The sequence below is a fragment of the Mobula birostris genome, chromosome 10, assembly GCF_030028105.1.
Source record: "Mobula birostris isolate sMobBir1 chromosome 10, sMobBir1.hap1, whole genome shotgun sequence".
Taxonomy (NCBI): domain Eukaryota; kingdom Metazoa; phylum Chordata; class Chondrichthyes; order Myliobatiformes; family Myliobatidae; genus Mobula; species Mobula birostris.
In genome coordinates, this window is record NC_092379.1 from 34,356,319 (window position 1) to 34,378,920 (window position 22,602).

The 22,602-nt window shown below is 45.8% G+C and overlaps 1 protein-coding gene across 1 annotated transcript in view; it reads left to right on the forward strand.

Moving 5' to 3' along the window:
- Positions 1 to 827: 827 nt before the first annotated feature.
- The window catches only part of ppp1r13l (protein phosphatase 1, regulatory subunit 13 like), a 107,422-nt gene continuing 85,647 nt past the window's right edge, over positions 828 to 22,602 (forward strand). Inside the window, exon 1 of the mRNA XM_072271189.1 lies at positions 828 to 935. The gene's annotated coding sequence lies outside the window, so the exon portion shown is untranslated. The remainder of the gene's footprint in view (positions 936 to 22,602) is intronic.

Sequence of the window (22,602 nt, forward strand, 5' to 3'; positions counted from 1 at the left end):
ATCTCAAGCTCGGCTGCGAAAGGAGGGGGCTAGGAACCCCATCCCGCAAAATCCCAGAGCTACAGAAGCTCCAAAGACCTTGACCCTGGGAGCGGAAGGATCTTCCCGTAGAAGACGTAAGCTGGGTTACCCCTGGGGATGACCAGAAAGACTGGCCCAGGCAGAGCACTCTGGCGAGCTGTTGTCAGTGACCTATGCTCCAGTTGGGATGATGTAAGTAAGTAAGTCTCCCCTCCATAGACTCTGCCTACTTGTCTGGCTGCCTCGGCAAAGAGCCCACCCATCCTGGACATTTGCTTTTTCCCCTTTCCCACCTGGCAGAAGATTCTGAAAGCATGAACCGCCAAGCTCAAGGACAGTTCTACCCTGCTGTTAAATGGTTCCCTGGTATGATTATGGCCTTATTGTCTGCCTGCTCTGTTCTTTCTCTGCAACATCTTATTTGGCACTCTCGACTTGTGCTCTCTCAGTGCCCTGATGATCTGTAAGGAGGGTGTGTAAAACAAACAAAGTTTTTGACTGTACTTTGTATTATGTGACAGTATAAAGACAATTTAGTTTTGTGATAATAGTGAGGGTAATCTCCAAATACAGGAAATGTTGGAAACAATCAGTGCGCCAGGCGGTATCTGAGGAGAAGCGAACACAGGTTTGGAAACTTGAGGTGGATACAGCCCTGTTAAGACGCGAAGGCCTTCGGGATTTGAAGTCCTAGTCTACCCGGGGGTCTACAAAGCCCAGAAGGCTCGGCGGGGCGCCCATACGCAGCGGCTGAGGTCCGGGGCGCACCTGGCGGTGGAAGGGCGTGTGTGCAATTACGTCGAGGGCGGTGGTTGCTGCTTGAGCAGAGTTTAATCTGAAGTTGCGAAAGTTTTCTCATCTTTAGCGGAACTCCGTCTTCACGCCATTTGTTCGGTTGAGAGTCGGGGCCGCAGGTAAGTGCGACGATGGGAATGTAACCTCACCCCGACCCTCCGTCCAGTGGACAGCGCTGGGAATGGCTCGCCACCGTTCCCACCCGGATCCCGTTGCTTCTCTCCATCCCCAGTCGCGGCTCCTTCACCTTCACATCCAGCTGCGGTTCATCCGTTCAGCGCCTCTTTCCCTATCCCCTTCAGACAAAGGATTCATGGAGGCCATTCAGCCTATCGACCACGTCCTTGATTTGTTTCCAACCACCATCCCTTCTCCTTCCCGAATCCACAGCTACTAAAACAGAGCTGCCGGCCACCCGGCTCACGCCCTCTCCCCTCCCCGACTCCCACTCCTTCTGGACTCTTCATTGCCATACCCGTCTCCCAGCCGTCGTCCTGGGTGATGGGGATCCTCAATGATGAATGCCGATTTTTTTGAGGCATTGTCTTTTGAAGATGTTTTAATGCTAAGGAGGCTAGTGCCCCACGATGGAGCCGGCTGAATTTGCAAGCCTCTGCAGCTTTTTCCGATCCTGTGCAATGGCCCCTCCGCATCAGACGGTGAGTGCAACCAGTCTGATGGCTCTCCACCGTCTATCTGTAGAAATTTGCTAGTCTTTGGTGACTCCTCAAAGTCCAGCTGAAGTATGGTCGCCGAGGTGCATTCTTCGAAATTGCATCAATATGTTGGGGCCAGCATAGATTTTTCGAAGTCCAAAGTAAATATTTTATCAAAGTGTGGCACCATGTACAAACCTGAGATTCGTATGAAAACCATAATAGAATAATAACCATAACAGAATCATTAAATCAGACGTGTAGACACCCAGGAGTTTGAAACAGCGCACCCCTTCCACTGATCTGTCGATGAGGACTGGCGTGTATTCCCTCCATCTCCCTTCCTGAAGTCTGCAATTAATTTCTTGTGTCTCCATGAATCCAGGTTTAATTCCTGAACTATCTGCTTTGCTGGGTTTCCAATACATTTTTTCTCACAAGTTATATGATTTATAGATGTTGATATTTTTCTCTGTGCTGCTGCAAAAAAGCAAATTTCAAATCATGTGTCGGTGGCACTTTGATTGTACACCAGTTGTCCAGCCTTTGGATGCCAGCTTAGTAAGAACTATGTTACAAGGAATTCTGTATTCCCCCCTCTGACCTTTTACCTCTTCTCACTGCCTATTACTTCCTCCTGGGTTCCCTCCTTCCCTTTCTCCCATGGCCCACTCTCCTCTCCTATCAGATTCCTTCTTCTCCAGCCCCTGATCTTTCCCGCGCACCTGGCTTCACCTATCACCTTCTAACTTCCCCTGCCCCCCCCACCTTTTTTATTCTGGCATCTTCCCCCTCCCATCTCAGTCTGAAGAAGGGTCTCAGCCCGAAATGTCAGCTGCCTATTCATTTCCATAGATGCCAGAGCTGCTGAATTCCTCCAACATAGTGTGTTGCAAAGGAATTCAAAGTTGGCATTGCAGTTGACAAGACTAAATAGGCTTTGATAGGTTAAAGCTTGGAAGCTGCAGATGCTGGAATCCGAAACAAGAAATGGCAACGTTGCAAGTACTCAGCTGATCTAGAGGCGTCTGTGGAGCAGCCAGCGAATATTTGAGGTCAGGGAATCTTCCTCAGAATGGCAATGTAACGCAGGTAAAATGCTGGAGGAACTCAGCAGGTTGGGCAGCATCTATGGAGAGGAATAAACGGTCGACGTTTTGGGCCGAGCTCTTTCCTCAGAGGTAGTTCATTGCCCATTCAGAAATCTGATGGCAGAAGGGCTGAGGAGGAATTGATTGTGGACATCCCTTAATTCAAGGGGTGTGGGCTTGGCAGGCTGAGACGGCATTTAGTTCCCCATCACTAGTCGTCCTGGAGAAGGTGGCAATGAGCTGTTGCGGTCCTTGAGTTCTGTGCATACCTGCAATGTTGTTAGTGAAGCGGCTCAGGGATTTTGACCCAGTGGCGATTTGGTTTCCAAGCCAAGGTGGCGTGTGGCTTGGAGGGCAATGTGCCGGTCGATCAAAAATCAACTTTATTCACCAATCACCATTACATGTGCCGTGTTCTGTTGGTCAGGGCATGATGTGCAACAGTCAACCATTGTAAAAAATTGTACATTAAAAAAACAAAGTTAGAGGTTAAAGATGTGAATTAAATGTGCATAAATAATACATTTCAGCCTGTATTTACAATAAAAAACAGCATTATATATAAAGTGGTTTAAAGTGTCCGCAGTGCAGGGCAGCGATGATGGGTGTTGGGGCTAAATACAATGTTTGATCAGATGTTGGGGGAGAAACTTTTAAGATGGCGTGAAGTTTTTGTTTTAATAGTCCTATTGCGCTTTCTCAAAGTGAGGTTTTGGAAAAGGCAGTTTGGTGGGGGTGGGGGTCTGCAAAGATTTTCCTGCCTGCTTGTCTGGCCTGGACATGTATCCTGCAGTGATGGTAGAGCACAGCCACTGATCTATTTGGCCCGCAGAGTATACTGTACGTGTCCTTGCTGGTAGAGGTCATGGATTTGGAAAGTGCTGTCGAAGGAGTCTTGTAATGACTGAGTGGTGCAGACTGGTCCTTTGTGTGTCAGTGGTGGCTCGTGACATGAGAAGAAGGTTGAGAACCCATACTCGAGGGGTTGTAGGTTGAAGATGAGAGGTGAAGGATTTAAGAGAGACTTGAGAGGCATTTTCTTCACCCATAGGGAAATGGGCGAGCTGCCAGAGCAAGTGTTTGAAGCAGGTACACTAACAGCATTTAAAACGTACTTGGATAGATACATGCAGTCCTCAAAGTCTGTACCTCCTGCCCAAGGTAGTGAGAGGGCACACAGAGGATGTTGCCATTAGTGAGAGAGTTTACACTGGGGGCAGAGCCTCAGAATCGAAGTACATCCCTTGAGAACAGAGATGAGGAGCTCCTTTAGCCAGAGGGTGGTGAATATGTGGGATAAGAAAAGTTTTGAGGGATATGGGCCAACTTGGGCAAATGGGACTGGTTTGGCAGGCACGGTGGTTGGAATGAATGAGTTATTCTAAGCTGTTTTATTCTGTCCTATGTCACTGTATAAGTGAACATAAACTGTCAGGAATGCAATAGGGCCCCACCCCACTATCTGGGCCACACCCTCTTGATGCCACTATCAGGCAGGAGCTACAGGATTCTGAAGACCCACACCTCAGGGTTCAGCAGTGGTTCTTCCCCACAGCCATGAAGTTCTCAAATCGACCTGAGAGACCCTACCAGACCAAGGACCAGGTCTACTACCTCTGCTGTATGTCGTGACATTTGTTAGGGATGCATTACCTACCTTGGGCTATGTTTTTTAATCTTCTCTCAGCTTTACAGTAATGTTATTGTATCGTGAGAGTCTCTACATTCCCTAACCTGTCTGCTAAGTGTGTACTGCACCCTCTCCCTTGAAGTCCATACCTGCTGCCCAAAGTATTGAAAGGTTCACGTTGAGTGGGTGTGGAGAGGATGTTTCCAGTCGTGGGGCATCTAGGATCAGAAGACATGGCCTTAGAGGGACGTCCATTTAGAACAGAGATGAGAAAGAATTTTTACACTCAGAGGGTGGTGAAGGCAAGGTTATTGGGTAGATTTGAAGCAGAGGTCAATAGGTTCTTGATTAGTGGACATCGAAGGTTGCAAGAGAAGGCAGGGTTGAAAGGGAAAATAAATCAGTCATGATCAACTAGCAGGGCAGACCCGATGGGCCGAATGACATTATGCTCCTACCCTCGGTGGCCACTTTATTAGGTCCACCTGTACATTCGCTCATTAATGCAAATATCTCTGCAGCCAATCATGCGACAGCAGCTCAATGCATAAAAGCATGCAGACATGGTCAAGAGGTTCAGTTCTTCAGACCAACATCAGAATGGGGAAGAAATATATTTTAAGTGACTTTGGCCGTGGAATGATTGTTGGTGCCATATGGGGTGGTTTGAGCATCTCAGAAACTGCTGATCTCCTGGGATTTTCACACACGACATAAGACCATAAGATACAAGAGCAGAATTAGGCTATTCAGCCCATCACAATTGCTCTGCCAACCCATCATAGCTGATCCTGGATCCCACTCAACCTCGTACACCTGCCTTCCCACCACATCCTTTGATGCCCTGACTGATTGGAAAACAGTCTCTAGAGTTTACAGTGAATGGTACAAAAAAAAATTCCAGTGAGTGGCAGTTCTGTGGGATGAAAATGCCTTGTGAATGAGAGAGTTCAGAGGAGAATGGCCAGACTGATTCAAGCTGACAAGAAGGTGACAGTAACTCAGATGACCAGGGGTTATGACAGTGGTATGCAGAAAAACATCACTGAATGCACAACACACCAGGCCACACTGGGTTCTAGTCCTGTCAGCTCAGAATAGGAAACTGGACACACGGGGCTGTTGAAGATTGCCTGGTCTGATGGATCTCAGTTTCAGCTGTGACATGCAGATGGTATGGTTGAAATTTGGTATAAACAACACGAACCTATGGATCCATCCTGTTGTTTCAATGCTTCAGGCTGGTCCTGGTGATGTAATGGTGTGGAGAAAGTTTCCTTGGCACATGTTAGGCCCCATACCAGCAAGTGAGCACTGTTTTAATGTCACAGCCTACCTGAGTCTCATTGGTGACCGTGATGGTCGCAGTCTGCACTTCTTCTAATGCAGAGGTCCACAGAAGGTTGGGAGCCCAGCCACCTTCCAGCAGGATAACACACAGTGTGTCACAAAGCACACATCATCTCCAGCTGGTTCAGTGTACTCCAGTGGCCTCCACAGTCATCAGATCTCAGTCCAATAGAGCACATTTGGGATGTGGTGGAACGGGAGAAACTCAGCCAACAATCTACAGCAGCTGTGTGATGTTCTCATGTGATCATGAACCAGAATCCATTTGGAAAGTTTCCAGTACCCTGTTGAATCCATGCCATGAAGAATTCAGGCAAAGTTCCAGGAAATCCTACCCAGTAGTAGGAAGGTGTACCTATGGTTTTATGGCATGGCGGTATATAGTTAAATATGCATCTCGATTTGCATTGAAGTAGAAGGAATCTCGTTTAATAATGGGACTGCAGCTTTATTGGTGAATATAATGGCAACAGATTGAATTTTGAAAGATCGTCCCATGCTTTTGGAAGCTCAGAGTGAAATGTTGTGATGATTATACTTTACCAAACCGTTCCTGAAACGGTTCGTCTGCATTGGCAGGTAATTTCTACCAAACAAGTTCATGCAGGTAATTAGCAATTTTCAACCTTTTTCTACTTGTGATTTTAATTTCTCTGTGGCCGCCACCTTCCATAGTCTCTGTTAGATGCTGAAGTTTTTTTTGTCAACTGTACTAATTATTCTAATATAATTCAATATTTATGCTTTAACAGGTTATAGATATTATATGTTAAATATAATGTTACATATGTATATGAAAAATAAAATTTTCAACACTCTGAATAGCATACATTATAATCTTCCAACCAACAATAAAAAAAATGCTTAATATTGTTACTTAGGGTATTTAGGAAGATGCTTGCGACTGATGAAAACTAGTGAGTGTTTGATTGCACCCTGGTTAAAGATGATAAAAGATCATCTCTTTTCACATCAAGTTGTTACAAACTTTTGATAGCAGGTGAAGAGCTTTAACTAAGACCACATTCAGATAGATAACAGGTAGGAAATCGAATTTAAAACAACATTGCTTTCTCCTAGAGCTGGTGGAAACCTAATTTGAATATCACAAGTTATCCAAAACTTTGGCTGTGTTTGAATTTTGCTTGAGCTGGTGTATCACTCTTCAACTCGATAAGACATTCTTGCGATGGGGTGTCAATGTTATTCACGTTCACCCCAAATGGACCCACCACCCAACCTGGAATTGGCATCTCCAGCAGGTCTCTGAACAGAAATTCCATATCAGTGTGCAGTTGTTTCAAATGATCAAGATATACAATCAGATCATTATCTTGCAATTTGATTTTAAGAGAGGTCAGTGAAGGAAATTGCTTGGACTTGTGACATCCAATATTGCTACTTAAAAGTTTGAGTTTTCCAAAGGAAAAGGTAATAGCCTTTTTGATTGTGAGATTGCAGTTTTTTCCTTGTAACTGTTTTTCAGTTTTTCAAATATATCTGACAAGTAAAATATGTCAGCCTTAGCAGCAACAATTTGTTCTTCATGCTGCTTATTACATAGAGATGCTACAAGGAAAGCAATTTTGGCTTCTTTTCAAAATACAAGTATCAGGGGTTTAGTGGAAGTTAAAATGGTAGATAGTGATGAGGTGGTAGACTTCATGTGTTCTTGCCTCTCTGCAGTTTAGTTGTATCTGCCCGATGATCCCTCTGCAGTAACCTCCTGTGTCCGGCTGCGTACTTGCTGTCTGGTCTTGCTGCGGACAGCGACAGCCAGTCTGCAGATTGTGATTTGGGGGTGGATGTGAAGTGGGGCTCAGTGGACTGCCCTGCAGATTGTGAACGGTGATTTGTGCGTGGTCAAACAGGAGCAGAGCAAACCATTGATGCCTCTCACATGATCTAGCATATTCTCCCATTTATTTTATTCAGGGTTTCAACTAAGTTATGTATATTCATCTTTTTGATTTATATATTTCAGTCATATTTAATTAAAACGGTAAACTCATCATGGCCCATTCAGACACTCCTGTGGTCCCACCAGTTTCTTGTTTTCCTGACCCTATGAAATCTGGCATGACCCTCTGGAGCCCACGTTGAGAACCAGTTGTAGAAGCTTCCCTAGAGCCTGGTGATACATGCTCTGAAACCTTTGTACCTCCTGCCCGGAGAGAGGAGTAGACAGATTGATGAGGATAGTTGCTTACCTAAGGCAGCAGGAGGTGCAGATGGAGCCGGTGGAGGGGATACTGGTTTGCGTGTTGCCCTGACTCTGTCCCTGTGCCCGTGCCTCCTGTCGATACTGCAGATGGAGGGGAGGATGTGCCCCGAGTGTTTTCAGCTGAGTCTGCCACTCTCCGCAGCCTCTGGGGTTCCTGCACGTTCAAATTGTTGTAAGCTAGAAGGGACACTGAGGGTGTTCAAGACGCAGCAGTAGATTGAAGTAAGGTTCTGAAATGCAGGGAAGACAGTGTCTGTGGAGAGAGAACTAAAATCATCTTTCATTAGAAGGTAGAACAGAATGCACCTGCACTTTGGCCCAAAATGTCCAAACCCTTTAACCTACTCCAAGATGAATTTAACCCTTCCCTCCCACACAACCATACATTTTCTTGTTATCCAGGTGCCTTGTAAATGTTCCTAACATATCTGCCTCCGCTATCTTCCCCGGCAAGGCATTCTACGCAACTCCACTCTGTGTTTAAAACTTCCCTCCAATCATAAAATGATGTTGCCTTGCGCCCCCCCACCCCCCCCCTATATTAGCCACTAGAACCAGGCAAGGTTAGAAATCAATTGTTAAGGTTGTTGGTAAAGTGGTAAACTTCTCATAACGACAATCAAGGAGGAGATACAGGAGGCTGAAGCCGCACACTCTGTTTTAGGGAGCAGGTTCTTCCCCTCTGCCACCAAATTTCTGAAGGATCCATGAACAGGACCTCACTAATGTGCTGTCTCTACACTGTATTTATAGTGGCAGTTTATAGTGGTGTTCATGCTATCACAGAACAAGGGACTTCACAACATCACTGATAATAAGCCGGCTTCCGATTGAGGGTGGGCTGGTACAAGACGCGGTATTGCCAGCAGATGGAGGTGCTATCTGCTGCTTAAGTAAGCCCTTGCCAACCCCTCTCAGTCAGCACCATTGCTGCCTGCAAGGAGCACCTGTCTGGCAGGGGCATGAAGGCACCAGCGTCTGCGTCTGAATCCGAGTTTGCTGGGGGCTGAAGGATTCAGTGTGGTGCTTTGGCACACACGTCACCTTGTCGTGGTGGAGAGGCTTGTGAGATCTGAGCCCCTGACAGTAATGGCACCTGGAGTTTAGCGCCTGGTAGAGTCGTCCAGTGGCAGGAAGGTCAGGGGGAGATTCCAGACAGAGCAATCCAGTGAAAACATCAGCAGCGGAGCTGGCAGAAGATGGTACCTCACAACAGTAGGGGAGTGTCCCCAATTGCCTTGCCTTCCACCGGTACTGACACGGGCCACGTGGTGACTGCACCTGCATCAGTCTCCCCATGAGAGACAGGGACTTCCCATCAAGATGGTGCCAGTGAACGATTCCTCAGGCAACATCTTCCAGTTTAGATTAGATTATGAGGACACTCAATCCTCATTTATTGTCATTTAGAAATGCATGCATTAAAAAATGATACAATGTTCCTCCAGAATGATATCACAGGAAAACACAGGACAAACCAAGACTAAAACTGACAAAACCACATAATAATAACATATAGTTATAACAGTGCAAAGCAATACCGTAATTTGATAAAGAGCAGACCATGGGCATGGTAAAAAAAAGTCTCAAAGTCCCGGTCGACTCATGATCTAACGCAGGCGGCAGAAGGGAGAAACTCGCCCTGTCATGAACCTCCAAGCGCCGACAACTTGCCGATGCATTGGAAGCACCCGACCGCAGCCGACTCTGAGTCTGTCCGAAAACTTCGAGCCTCTGACCAGCCCCTCTGATAGTCAATCATTTCAGCTCTTCTATGTTTTCTACTTATTCTTTTTATCTTACTTTTGTTTTTGAAACTGTTGGGAGCCTGGGACTTGTCATCTGTAGTTTGATCGAGCGAGCTAGCACCCTGCTGTCCTTGAGAAAACTCCAGGGCAGACCTACGAGCACGAACCACCATGAGGAGAAGCTCAGAGGCGAGTTGAGATTGACTACGCTTCTCACTGATTAAACCGCCGAGGAAGAATTGAAATATCGAGGCAAATGCGGGGGAGAGTGAGCAGTTCTCGGAGGGGCCGCTGGTTCGAGTCGCTGCCCTCGGAGGGGCCACTGGGTCCCGATGCTCTTGGAGGTGTGTTGAAAATTCTGAGATTTATGGATTGGACTGCAGTTCCTATCAGCCTCTTTCAGATCAATTTTTTCGTGCTGTTGCCCATATTGGTTGCTGATTGGTGGGCTGGGGTTTGGGTGTCAATGTTTTTGCTGTTTCTCCATCTGGGCGATTGGTTAGTTTTTGTGCAAGGGAGGGGTTGGGTTTGTGAGTTTTTGTTTCTTTTTCTTTTTATGCGGGGGTTACAACTAGATGGCGAGGGGGGTTGATGTTTCTTTCAACTACTTGTATGGTTTTCTTTATCTTATGGCTATCTGGAGAAGGTAAATCTCAGAGTTGTATTCTGCATACGTACTTTGATAAAGAAAGATACCTTTGAACGTTAAACAGAGCCATGTGCAGGCATTGTCCACTAAGGGAATCTACCCACGCATCCCAGATAGGTGAGTCCCAGATTATTGTCCACAGCCGCTTGAGAACTTGCCAAGAGGCAACCCCTCTGGAGAGCATCGTACGCGATTTGTGTGGTCGCACTCCTTCTGCACACGGTACTGAACAAGTCTGAGCTTTTCTCACTCGGGAGTTGCCTCCGTACATACCAGAACGTTCACTTTTAACAGCTGCGTCATTTTTGAATTTTAAGTTGGTTGTGTTGGCACAGGTTTTCAATTGTAAAACCACAGGTGTGTCAATTTGCGATGGCTTACTATGTCTGAGTCAGCATGTTAGGTATTATTTAGAAACATAGAAAATAGGTGCAGGAGTAGGTCATTAGGCCCTTCGAGCCTGCACCACCATTCAGTATGATCATGGCTGATCATCCAACTCAGAACCCTATACCTGCCTTCTCTCCATACCCCCTGATCCCTTTAACCACAAGGGCCTTATCAAACTCTCTTTCTTGGTTGGCTGAATAGATCCTGGCTGACAAGCTCCCGTCAGACACTGTATGCCCTTTGGTGTAAGTAAATTGTATTGTAAATTGTCATTATCGTTCATTATTATTGATCGTACAGCAGCGGTTCAGACCCTTCAGCCCATCTAGTCCCTGCTCACCATGAAGAATCAACTCTATTCACCAAAGTATTTGTTATAAAGATACGCATGTCATATCACTATGTGCTACCTTGGAAATGAATCTCAAGATAGTAAATGGTGACATATACATACTTTGATCATAAATCATAAACATTACACATATTAGGAATTTTCTGTAGTGTGTTGGTGCAACGTGAAACAAAAACATTCACTTAACTACGAAGAATTATATAGAAATACAGTGCAGATATGGAATAAAAGGTGATGCTGCCTGGCTTGCTGAGTTCCCCTAGCATTTTGTGGGTGTTGCATAAAAGCCAGCTTGTATTTACAATGTAACAGCCTTATTTTTTAAAAAAGTGGTTTGAAGTGTTTAAAATGCTGTTCTATGACAGGGGTAATAGAGGGGGTGGGGGTGGAGGGGGCTAATTGGAATGGTTGATCACATTAACTGTTTAATGTGATCTTTTAAACTTTTTAAACTTTTAAGAAGGCATAAGGGAGCTTGGGAAAGGGAAGTTTGCTGTGTGGGTAGTGTCTGCAATGATTTTTCCTGTCCGCTGCTTTGTTCTGGACACAGACAAGCCCTGCAGTGTCAGTAGTTATCTGCTGACCTGACAGGTCGCTGTAGTTTCTGTACACTGTGAGAGGATGCTACACCAAACCAAACAGTAATGGCCGATGTGAGGATGCTCTCTATCACCTAACCATCTAACCCAGTCAGTCAGTCAGTGGGTGCCGTCCCAAATCCGGGGTTCGCAGCTATGCACCTCCATCTTCTTTGATCTTGCGACAGCACCGAGTACAGCTTCTCCTCCAGTTGTTCTCGCTGGCCGCCTTGGCAGTGCCCGCCGTCATCCCCGCCGAACTCGAGCCCGAGGCCGTATCGGCCTCCAGCCGCAGCCGCTTCTTCGAGCTTGGCCCTTCCTTAGGCGGAGGCCTTGGGCAGGTCCAGGCACACGGTGCAGCGCCCAAGTTCATCATGTCTCTACTAACTAGGTGCACAGCGTACGATTCGTAGATACGTGGTGAGGCTTTAATCTCTCCCACGGAAGATGGCCGTTGGCTCACAAGGAGCTCATCCGCCCTTTGTCAGGTCCTGCTGGGTGTCCTCACACCCTCCTCACCAGACTAAGTCCGGTGGGGGAGCCGGCCCAAGTCGCCGACCACTCAACCATGGCCCCCGGCTGAGCGCTGGGTGCCCGCCCCCACCGAATCTCCACGAGTGCCGGCGCCCGACCGAAAAACCATGGTCATGCTCCCCAAATGAAGCGAATTGAAAGGTCTGTGCAGAGTGGATGTGGCGAGGCAGTTGAGGATTTGAGGGTGCAGCCCAGAAATAAAGGGTCGTCACTTTCAAACCAGGGTGAAGAATTCCTTCAGGCAGAGGATGGTGAATCTGTGGAATTTGTTTCCTCTGAGGAATGTGGAGGTTCTGTGTTGCTAAGGGGGAGGGGTAAAGCCACAGAATGCAGTTGAGAAAAATCAGCCATGATTGAATAGTGGAGCAGCCTGGATGGGCCACATGTCCTATTTCTGCTCCTATATCAGATGGTCTCGTGGCCTAACTAATCCCATTTAGCAGCACCTCATGCCCTTGTGTGTTTTAGCTCGTCCAGGGTATTAAATATTGTGAGAGCCTCTGCTTTTACTACCCTCTGAGGCAGTGTGTTCTGCACTACAGCTGTCCTCTGGGTAGCCTCGGGTCCCCCCTAACTCCTAGCCTGGGACCTTTGCGTGCGGGTTGTAGATCTCCCTTGTGTTGCTGTTTGTTGGGAGTGAGCTGTGTGCAGACTGGCCGCAACAACAAAGACTGAACGTCACAGAGTCACTGGGGGGTGAATTTCCCATTTCCTATGCTGCTTTCCAAAGCCGGTGTCGAGTTTATTGTTGTGGGACAGGTACATGCAAAGGTTCACTTTATTTAGCACTTGCATGTCAAAATGTACAGTAAGGTGCCTTGTTTCTGCCAGGAACCCACAAGTGTTGCCATGCCTCAGGTGCCAACGAAGTATGCTCACTACTCGTTACCACTAACTCGTACAAGTTTGGAGTGTGTGCGGAAAGCCGCTGATCACATCCAAACCGCTTGGGGACGGAGGTGGCAGAAGAACAAAGTATTCCAGCTGACGTGGCTAGCCGTTACGTTTCCACGCCACTGTGAGGCACTGCAATCGAAAGCCTGTTGCAACATCATCATGGCCACGTAAGCATCAGCTATTCCGAGAGCAATACATCACGGATACAGGCCCTTCAGCCCAACAAATCCGTACTGAGCACGGTCCACCCAGTGAGACACAATTACCTGCGTTCAGTGAATACCGAGCACCAGTTAGACTCAATTACCTGCGTTCAACCCACACTGAGCACCAGTGAGACACAATTACCTGTGTTCAGCCCACACTGAGCACCAATGAGACACAATTACCTGTGTTCAGCCCACACTGAGCACCAGTGAGACACAATTACCTGTGTTCAGCCCACACTGAGCACCAGTTAGACACAATTACCTGTGTTCAGCCCACACTGAGCACCAGTTAGACACAATTACCTGTGTTCAGCCCACACTGAGCACCAGTGAGACACAATTACCTGTGTTTAGCGAATACCGAGCGCCAGTGAGACACAATTACCTGTGTTCAGCCCACACTGAGCACCAGTGAGACACAATTACCTGTGTTCAGCCCACACTGAGCACCAGTTTGACACAATTACCTGTGTTCAGCCCACACCGAGCACCAGTGAGACACAATTACCTGTGTTCAGCCCACACCGAGCACCAGTGAGACACAATTATCTGTGTTCAGCCCACACTGAGCACCAGTGAGACACAATTACCTGTGTTCAGCCCACACTGAGCACCAGTGAGACACAATTACCTGTGTTCAGCCCACACCGAGCACCAGTTTGACACAATTACCTGTGTTCAGCCCACACTGAGCACCAGTTTGACACAATTATCTGTGTTCAGCCCACACTGAGCACCAGTGAGACACAATTACCTGTGTTCAACCCATATCGCTGCAAGTTTGAGAAGAGGGGATGTCACTTGCGCCCGCTGGCCGGGCAGAAAAAGGCAGCAACTGGCGGCAGATTTTCTGGAGCTCTGACCAACAACCAGTCAGTGTTTGGGATTTGATTAGCAGGAGCAAGTTAAAGGAAGGCAGGGGCAAGTGGAGTGACCCTGGTCTGAGTGGACAGAGTTGGGAAGATGATCTTGAGGCTTTAGATCTTCAAGGATGCAGCAAAGAAAGGCTTCAGTCAGAGGAGGCAAAACAAAGAAAGAAATGCTCCAGGTTAAGTTTTTTTTTTCTCCTCCCTCCTTTATATCGGCTCAGTGAGAACAGTGGAGATGCCAGGTAGGATAGTGGAATGCTCCTCTTGTGGATGTGGGAAGGCAGGGAGACCTCCAGTGTCCCTGACCACTACAACTGCGAGAAGTCCATCCAGCTGCAACTTCTAACAATCCATGTTAAGGAGCTGGAGCTGGAACTGGATGAACTCCGGATCAATCAGGAGGCTAAAGGGGTGATTGATAGATCATATAGAGAGGTAGTTACACCCAGGACACAGGAAACTGGGTGACAGTCAAGAAGGGGAAAGGGGTTAAGGAGCCAGTGCAGAGAACCCCTGTGGCCATCCCCCTCAACAACAGGTATATCACTTTGGATATTGTTTGGGGGGTGGCGCGCGGTGGATTTTACCTAGCAGAGGAAAGTCACAGTGGTCGGGTGGCTGGCACCAAGTCTGGCTCAGTGACTCAGAAGGGAAGGGTTGGGGGGAGAAGAGGCGAGTTGTGGTGATAGGGGATCCATTAGTTAGGGGAACAGAAAGGAGGTTCCTTGGGCGAGAATGAGATTCCTGGTTACCTTCCAGGTACCAGAGTCCGGGCCATCTCGGATCGAGTCCTCAGCAAGCTTAAGTGGGTGGGCGAGCAGCCAGAGGTCGCGGCCCGTGTAGGTACCAATGACATGGGTAGGATGAGTGACGAGGTTCTGCGTAGGGAGTTAGATGCTAAGTTAAAGGGTAAGACCTCCAGGGTTGTGATCTCAGGATGGCTACCCGTACCACATGCTGTGAGGCCAGAAATAGGAAGATTATATAGTTTAATACGTGGCTGAGGAGTTGGTGTAGGAGGGAGGGCATAAGATTTTTAGATCATTGGGCTCTCTTCCAGGCAAGGTGAGATCTGTTCAGAAGAGATGGTCTGCACCTGAACTGGAAGGGAACTAATATTTTAGCGGGAAAGTTAATTAATGCTGCACGGTGGGGTTTAAACTAGAGTTACAGGAGGATGGGAACAGAGTGCCAGAACAGTTAGTGGAGAGCTTGTGGAGACAGATGCTGTTAAGACCTCATACAAAGTCAGGAATCAAAAGGTTGAACATGCTGCAACTAGTGTCCTGAACTGCATATATTTTGATGCAAGAATTATTATAGGAAAGGTGGATGAGCTGAGGGCATGAATCAACACCTGGAATTATGACATTGTAGCCATTAGTGAGACTTGGCTGCAGGAGGGGCAGGACTGGCAGCTCAATATTCTTGGGTTCTGCTGTTTTGGACGTGACAGAATGAGAGGGATAAAGAAGGAGGGATGACTTTACTAGTCAGACAATAGACAATAGGTGCAGGAGTAGGCCATTTGGCCCTTCGAGCCAGCACCGCCATTCACTGTGATCATGGCTGATCATCCACAATCAGTATCCAGTTCCTGCCTTATCCCCATAACCTTTGATTCCGCTATCTTTAAGAGCTCTATCCATCTCTTTCTTGAAAGCATCCAGAGACTTGGCCTTCACAGCCTTCTGGGGCAGAGCATTCCATACATCCACCACTCTCTGGGTGAAAAAGTTTTTCCTCAACTCCATCCTAAATGGCCTACCCCTAATTCTTAAACTGTGTCCTCTGGCTCTGGACTCACCCATCAGCGGGAAGATGCTTCCTGCCTCCAGCGTGTCCAATCCCTTAATAATCTTATATGTTTCAATAAGATCCCCTCTCAGTCTTCTAAATTCCAGAGTATACAAGCCCAGTCGCTCCAATCTTTCAACATATGACAGTCCCGCCATCCCGGGAATTAACCTTGTGAACCTACGCTGCACTCCCTCAATAGCAAAAATGTCCTTCCTCAAATTTGGAGACCAACACTGCACACAGTACTCCAGGTGTGGTCTCACCAGGGCCCTCCAGTCTACCTGCATGTTGAAATCCCCCGTAACAACTGTAGCATTACCTTTGCGACATGCCAATTTTAACTCTTGATTCAACTTACACCCTACATCCAGACTACTGTTTGAGGGCCTGTAGATAACTCCCATTAGGGTCTTTCTACCCTTAGAATTTCTCAGTTCTATCCATACTGACGCTACGTCTCCTGATTCTATGTCCCCCCTTGCAAGGGACTGAATATCATTCCTCACCAACAGAGCCACCCCACCCCCTCTGCCCATCAGTCTGTCCTTTCGATAGGACGTATACCCTTGAATATTCATTTGCCAGGCCCTGTCCACTTGAAGCCATGTCTCTGTTATTCCCACAACATCACACTTACCAATTTCCAACTGTGCCTCAAGCTCATCCACTTTATTTCTTATACTCCGTGCGTTCATATACAATACTTTTAATTCATTACTCCCCTCACCTCCCATATCAATTCCTATTTCACTTGGCCATACTGTACGATCCCTTCTTGAGCTTTCTGCTCTGTTGATTCTGCTGTCTTTCTTAACTTTTCTTATTCTCACTTTCCCTTTATCTCCATCCTTATGTTTCCAGTACGTCCCCTCCCCCCTCCACTACTCAGTTTAAACACACCCGTGTTGCAGAGGCAAACCTGCCTGCCAGAATGCTGGTGCCCCGCTTATTAAGGTGCAACCCGTCCCTTTTGTACAATTCACCCTTACCCTGAAACATACCCCAATGGTCCAAGAATGTAAATCCTTGCTTCCTGCACCAGTTCCTCAGCCGCACATTCAGATCCATTATCTCCCTAGTCAGGGAAAATGTCACAGCAGTGCTCAGTCAGGACAGACTGGAGAACTTGCCTAGTGAGGTTTTGTGGGTGACACTGACTTTGATAATGGGGCTGAATTACAGACCCAACAGTCCGCAGGATTGAGAGAAACAAATTTGTAAGGAAACTGCAAACCGCAAGAAACATAAGTTTGTTGTAGTAGGTGATTCATAACTTTTCAGATATTGACTGGGACTCCCATACTGTAAAAGGACTAGATGGGATCGAGTTTGTCAAAAGTGTTCAGCAAAAGTTTCCTTAATAAGTATTTAGAGGTCCCAACGAGAGGGGCCATTCAGTACTGGATCCGCTATTAGGGAATGAGGAAGGGCAGGTGACGGAAGTTTTTGTAAGGGAACACTTTGCATCCAGTGACCACAATGCCTTTAGTTTCACAGTAATATTCAAAAAGACAGGTCTGGTCTGTGGGTTGAGATTCTAAATTGGAGAAAGGCCAATTTTGATAGTATCAGAAATGGTTTGGCAAGTGTGGATTGGGACGGGCTGTTTTCTGGCAAAGGTGTACTTGGTAAGTGGGAGGCGTTCAGGAATGAAATTTTGAGCGTACAAAGCTTGTATGTGTCTGTCAGAATAGAATGCAATGATAACAAGTGTAGGGAACCTTGATTTCAGGAGATATTGAGGCCCTGGTTAAGAGAGAGGGAAGTGCATAGCAGGTGCAGCAAGTAGGAACAAATGGAGGATGAAAAATGCAAGAGAACACTTCAGAAAGAAATCAGAAGGGCTGAAAAAGGTGTGAAGTTGCTCTAGCAGACAAGGTGAAGGAGAATCCTAAGGGATTCTGCAGATATGTTAAGAGCAAAAGGATTGTAGGGGACAAAATTGTTCTTCTGGAAGACCAGAGTAGTAATCCATGTGTGGAGCCAAAAGAGATGGGGAAGATCTTAAATAGATTTTTTTTTCATCTGTATTTACTCGGGAGATGGGCACAGAGATTATAGAAGTGAGGCAAAGTGTCTTCAACTTCATAGGCCCTGTACAGATTACAGAGGAGGAGGTGTTTGCTAACCTGAGGCAAATCAGGGAGAATAAATCCCTTCAGATCCTATGGGAGGCAAGTGCAGAAACTGCTGGGACCCTATCAGAAAGATTTTAATCATCCTTTGCGACAGGAGAGGTACCAGAGGATTGGAGGAGAACCATTGTTGGTCTGCTGTTTACAAAAGGCTCCAAACATAAACCAGGAGATCATAGGCCAGTGAGTCTCACATCAGTTGTGAATGACCTGGGTGACAATGTGGTCAACTGGATCAGCAGATTTGTAGATGACACCAAGATGGGGGGGTGTAGTGGCAGTGTGGAAGGTTATTATGGCTTGCAGAGGAATCTGGATCAGCTAGAAAAGTGGCAGATGGAAATTAATGCAGACAAGTGCGAGGTTTTGTACTTCAGTAGGACCAACCAGAGTAGATTGTGCACAGTGAATGGTAGGGCAGTGAAGAGTTCGGTAGAACTAACAAATCTGGGAATACAGGTCCATAATTTGTTGAAAGTTGCGTCACAGGTAGATAGGGTTGGAAGGAAAGCTTTTGGCATATTGGCCTTCATAGATCAATGTACTGAGTGCAGGAGATGGCATGTTATGTTGAAGTTGCATAAGATGCTGGTGAGGCCTAGTTTGGAGTGTTGTGTGCAGTTTTGGTCACTTACCTATGGGAAAGGCGTAAACAAGGTAGAAAGAATACAGAGAAATTTTACAAAGATGTTGCTGGGTCTGGAGGACCCGAGCTATAAGGAAAGATTAAATATGTTAGGGCTCTGTTCCTTGGAATGGAGAAGATTGAGAGGAGATTTGATAGAGGTGTTCAAAATTATGAGGGGTACAGATAGGGCCAATGCAAGCATGCTTCTTCCACTGAGGTTGGGTGGGACGACAGCCAGAGGTCATGGGTTAAGGGTGAAAGGTCTAAGGGGAACGCGAGGGGAAACTTCACTCAAAGGGTTGTGAGATTGCAGAATGAGTTGCCAGCACAAGTCGTGCATGAGAGCTGAGTTGCAAAGTTTCAGAGAAGTTTGTATAGGTGCACGAATGCGAAGGGTATGAAGGGTCTGGTCCTGGTGCAGGTTGATGCGACGAAGCAGTTTAAATGGTTTTGGCATGGACTAGATGGACTGAAGGACCTGTGTCTGTGCTGTACTTCTCTATGCCCCTATTTCTCCATGTACCTCATTCAGCCCCTATCCCTCCGAACCCCATCACGCAAGTACCTGTATTCAGCCTGAAATCTCTCTGAAATACAGCCCTCCACGTGCATTATAAATGCAACTATTTTACCTCCCTCAAACACTACCTTTTGGAGTGTGTTCCATACACTCACCACCTATGTTCCTTCTAAGCTGTGCGCGCGCACACACGTTTTTCAATCAGCGCACAAAGGAAATTACTGTGCGCACAGAAGGTTAGTTACCTAAAATAATGTAGTAATTAATAATTATACTTATTAAAAATAATCTTTTTGCTAAATGTTTCTGTTAACTAGTTAGTTGGTTTTTCAAATACCACAATGCATATCACTAATTTATGTCACCTCACCTTTCCTGTTCCGGTTTGTACAGCTGCATTACAGCGGCACCCATCTTTGGCGGACAGTGTTCATATCGTAAAGTTTACAAAGTTTCAAATCCTGTAGATAGCTTAGTTAAGTTTTTAATTGAAAAAATATTGATTCACTATGTTGAATTCAAAAGAAGTGAAGGGCGTGAAGCGCAAAAGAACAAATTTGTTTAAAGTTGAATGGCTTAACAAAACAGTAGAAACTGTTACACTGAAAGCTCATGAGGTCATGAACGTTCAGCTACGAGAAATGTTTATGTATTGTGACAAAAGAACCAGTTATCAGAAGATTTATGCCGATTAGAGGACAATGGGGGAACATGCAAGGTGCTAATAAGAGAGAGACGAGAGAGATTACCGAAAGGAAACACGGTTCCGAGTATTGTCAGAGACCGGTGGCTTTGAACCCTGAACCGTTTGAAGTTTGATGGACAGGCGATACCCCAGCAGGGGGATAAAAAGGGACAGGTTCACTAAGGCAGAGACACACAACTCCACGAGGTAATGAGACCCTGGAAGCGGTGTGCCCCCACAAGTTGGTGGGAATTTTTGAGGTCTGATCGCGGGACCCGCCATGGACGCACAGGGTAGAAAGGTACAGGTCGGCGGGAACCTGGTGTGTGTGTCCGCCCTTGCCTGGGTGCCGGGTTCACCGCAGAAGAACGATCGTATCTGGAACGGAGGGGTCACAGTCGGGGACCTCAGAAGACATTACAAAGGGCTCACCCGAGAGCTAACTGCGAGGAATATCGAAGGTCTGTGTGGAATCCGTTTTGAATATTCATTCGCTTTCGCTCTCTCTCTCTTCTCCCCGCCCCAACGGCACAACAGTGATTACTGCGAACTGAACTGAATTGAACTGAACTTTGCGTCACTTGAAACTGATCATTTACCCCTAGACTGCGATAAAGCTTGATTGATCCTATTATCCTAGATCTGTGTACATGTGTGTTTTATCATTGCTAAACTGTTGCATTTATATCCTCTTGATTAGAGTACTGTGTTACTTATTTCTTTAATAAAACTTTCTTAGTTCCAGTAATCTGGACTCCAACTAAGTGGTCCATTTCTGCTGGTTTGGCAACCCAGTTATGGGGTACGTAACAGTATGATTCGGAAACTGATGTTATCTGTTTGTATTGTCGTAATGCGAAAGTTGCTGGAGAATTTGCTAGTGGAAAGAAGCGAGATTATATTTGGAAACTTGACCTTTTGAAGTGTCATTTGGCAAGTAAATCGCATTTGTCAGTGTACAAAAGCTCGGGTAACCGAACCTGTCATTACCTGTTACAGGAGTGCTACGCATGTTACGGTTAAGTGCAAATGAGCAAGAGTGAAAAGGATCAATCCCAGAGGAGATCAAGGTTCTTAGCGACAGTGTGTTGTTAGCTGTTAAAATGAATAACTCTTTACATTCGGTTCAACACTTAATGAAGATATGGAAAAGTATGTTCAACTCCCAGACAGCTGGCGAAGCAAAAATTATGCGTTTGAATTTCTGGAGACTATCAAATATAATTTTCAGAAAGACATGTTTGAAGAAATAGCATCAGCAGATTTTCACATGTTAACAGTTGATGAAACCACAGACATATCTGTCAACAAATGTCTCATTCTATACTTCAAATTCAGATCTAAAGATTGTACTGATTTTAAAAAATGTTTTTTGGCAGAATAGTTCACCTGCAAGCATGTGATGCTTCTATTGTTTCAGCGATCAGGCAGTTTTATGAAGAGAAGAAACTTGATCTCCATAAATTGGCGATGTTTACGTCTGATGGAGCGTCACTAATGTTGGGCAGAGTTAGTGGTGTTGCAGCAAGACTTAAACAGGACATTCCACACTTAGTTCAGCAACACTGTGTAGCACACCGTGAAGATCTGGGGATTTGTGATGCATGGAAAGAACTCAAGTTAATCAGGGACATTGAAACTTTGAGAACAACCTATACAATGTTTTCTCGATCTGCAGTTAAAAGATGCAAATTTAAAGAAATTGCAGAGGCCTCTGAAAATGAAGCTGTTGCTTTCAGACCTCTTAATGAAATCAGATGGTTATCTAGACACTTTGCATTGCAGGCAATAATAAAAAAATTACAAGGCACTGATCACATACTTTGAAGAGATCAGTCAAATGACCCTGTGGCTAAATACTGTCACAAGAAATTGACAAACATCACATATAACCATTACAGGTTTTAAGTGATGTCTTTGATGAACTGGCTGCACTGTGCAAGATTCTGCAAAAGAGTGGCCTGACACCGATTGATTCACTTCATTTTGCGTGAGGCAAAATTAACAAGATAAGAAAACAGTATCTGGGAGACAATGTTTTGTGGAGTGACAAAGGTGAAGTTTTGCTAAGCCAACAACGTGAAGAAAACGTCACAGTAGATACAAGTTCGCTGTTGACTTTTATAAATAGTCTTTGTGTTCATTTAGGAGAAAGGTTTCCTGAAGATAAGGTACAAGAATGGTCAGCTTTTGATTTCTCTGCAATTGTAGATTGTGACTTCACATTTTGGCAATGAACAAGTTAATGCCTGGCTGAAAATACTGTAATAGTTAGACAGTTTAATGATTTCAAATTTTCCATGCAAGAAAAAATTAAATCCAAACTGATTTCAAACTTTGCTCAAATGGTGGCATTTGTATTTCAAAATGAACAGTTTTGCGACTTTGCACAGTTGATGGACATTGGGGGAACCTTTCTTGCACCTAGTGCGGACTGTGAGCGAGGTTTTAGCCTAATGAATCAACTCAAAAGCTGAGAAACCATTTAGTCTGAAATTTTTCCACTGTGACTGAAAACCAATTCCAATATTTCCCACTCCCTTTAAACCACTGGGAAATTTATTATACGACTGTGTAACACACAACATAAATGACACAGAAGTACTTTTAGATATCAATAAGAGTAACATCCAATAGTCCCGATAACCTGGTATCACCAAAGTGCTGGGATACTGAATTATCGCAGTTGGACTGTATTTTGTGAAGGAGCTGATGTCGAAATCTGACTTGAATATGAAGATGCTGCTTTACTCCCACAATCAGGCCATTAAGCTCGGAGGAGCAACACTCATCTTTTGTTTGGGTAGCTTACAACCTAATGGTTTGAATATCGATTTCTCC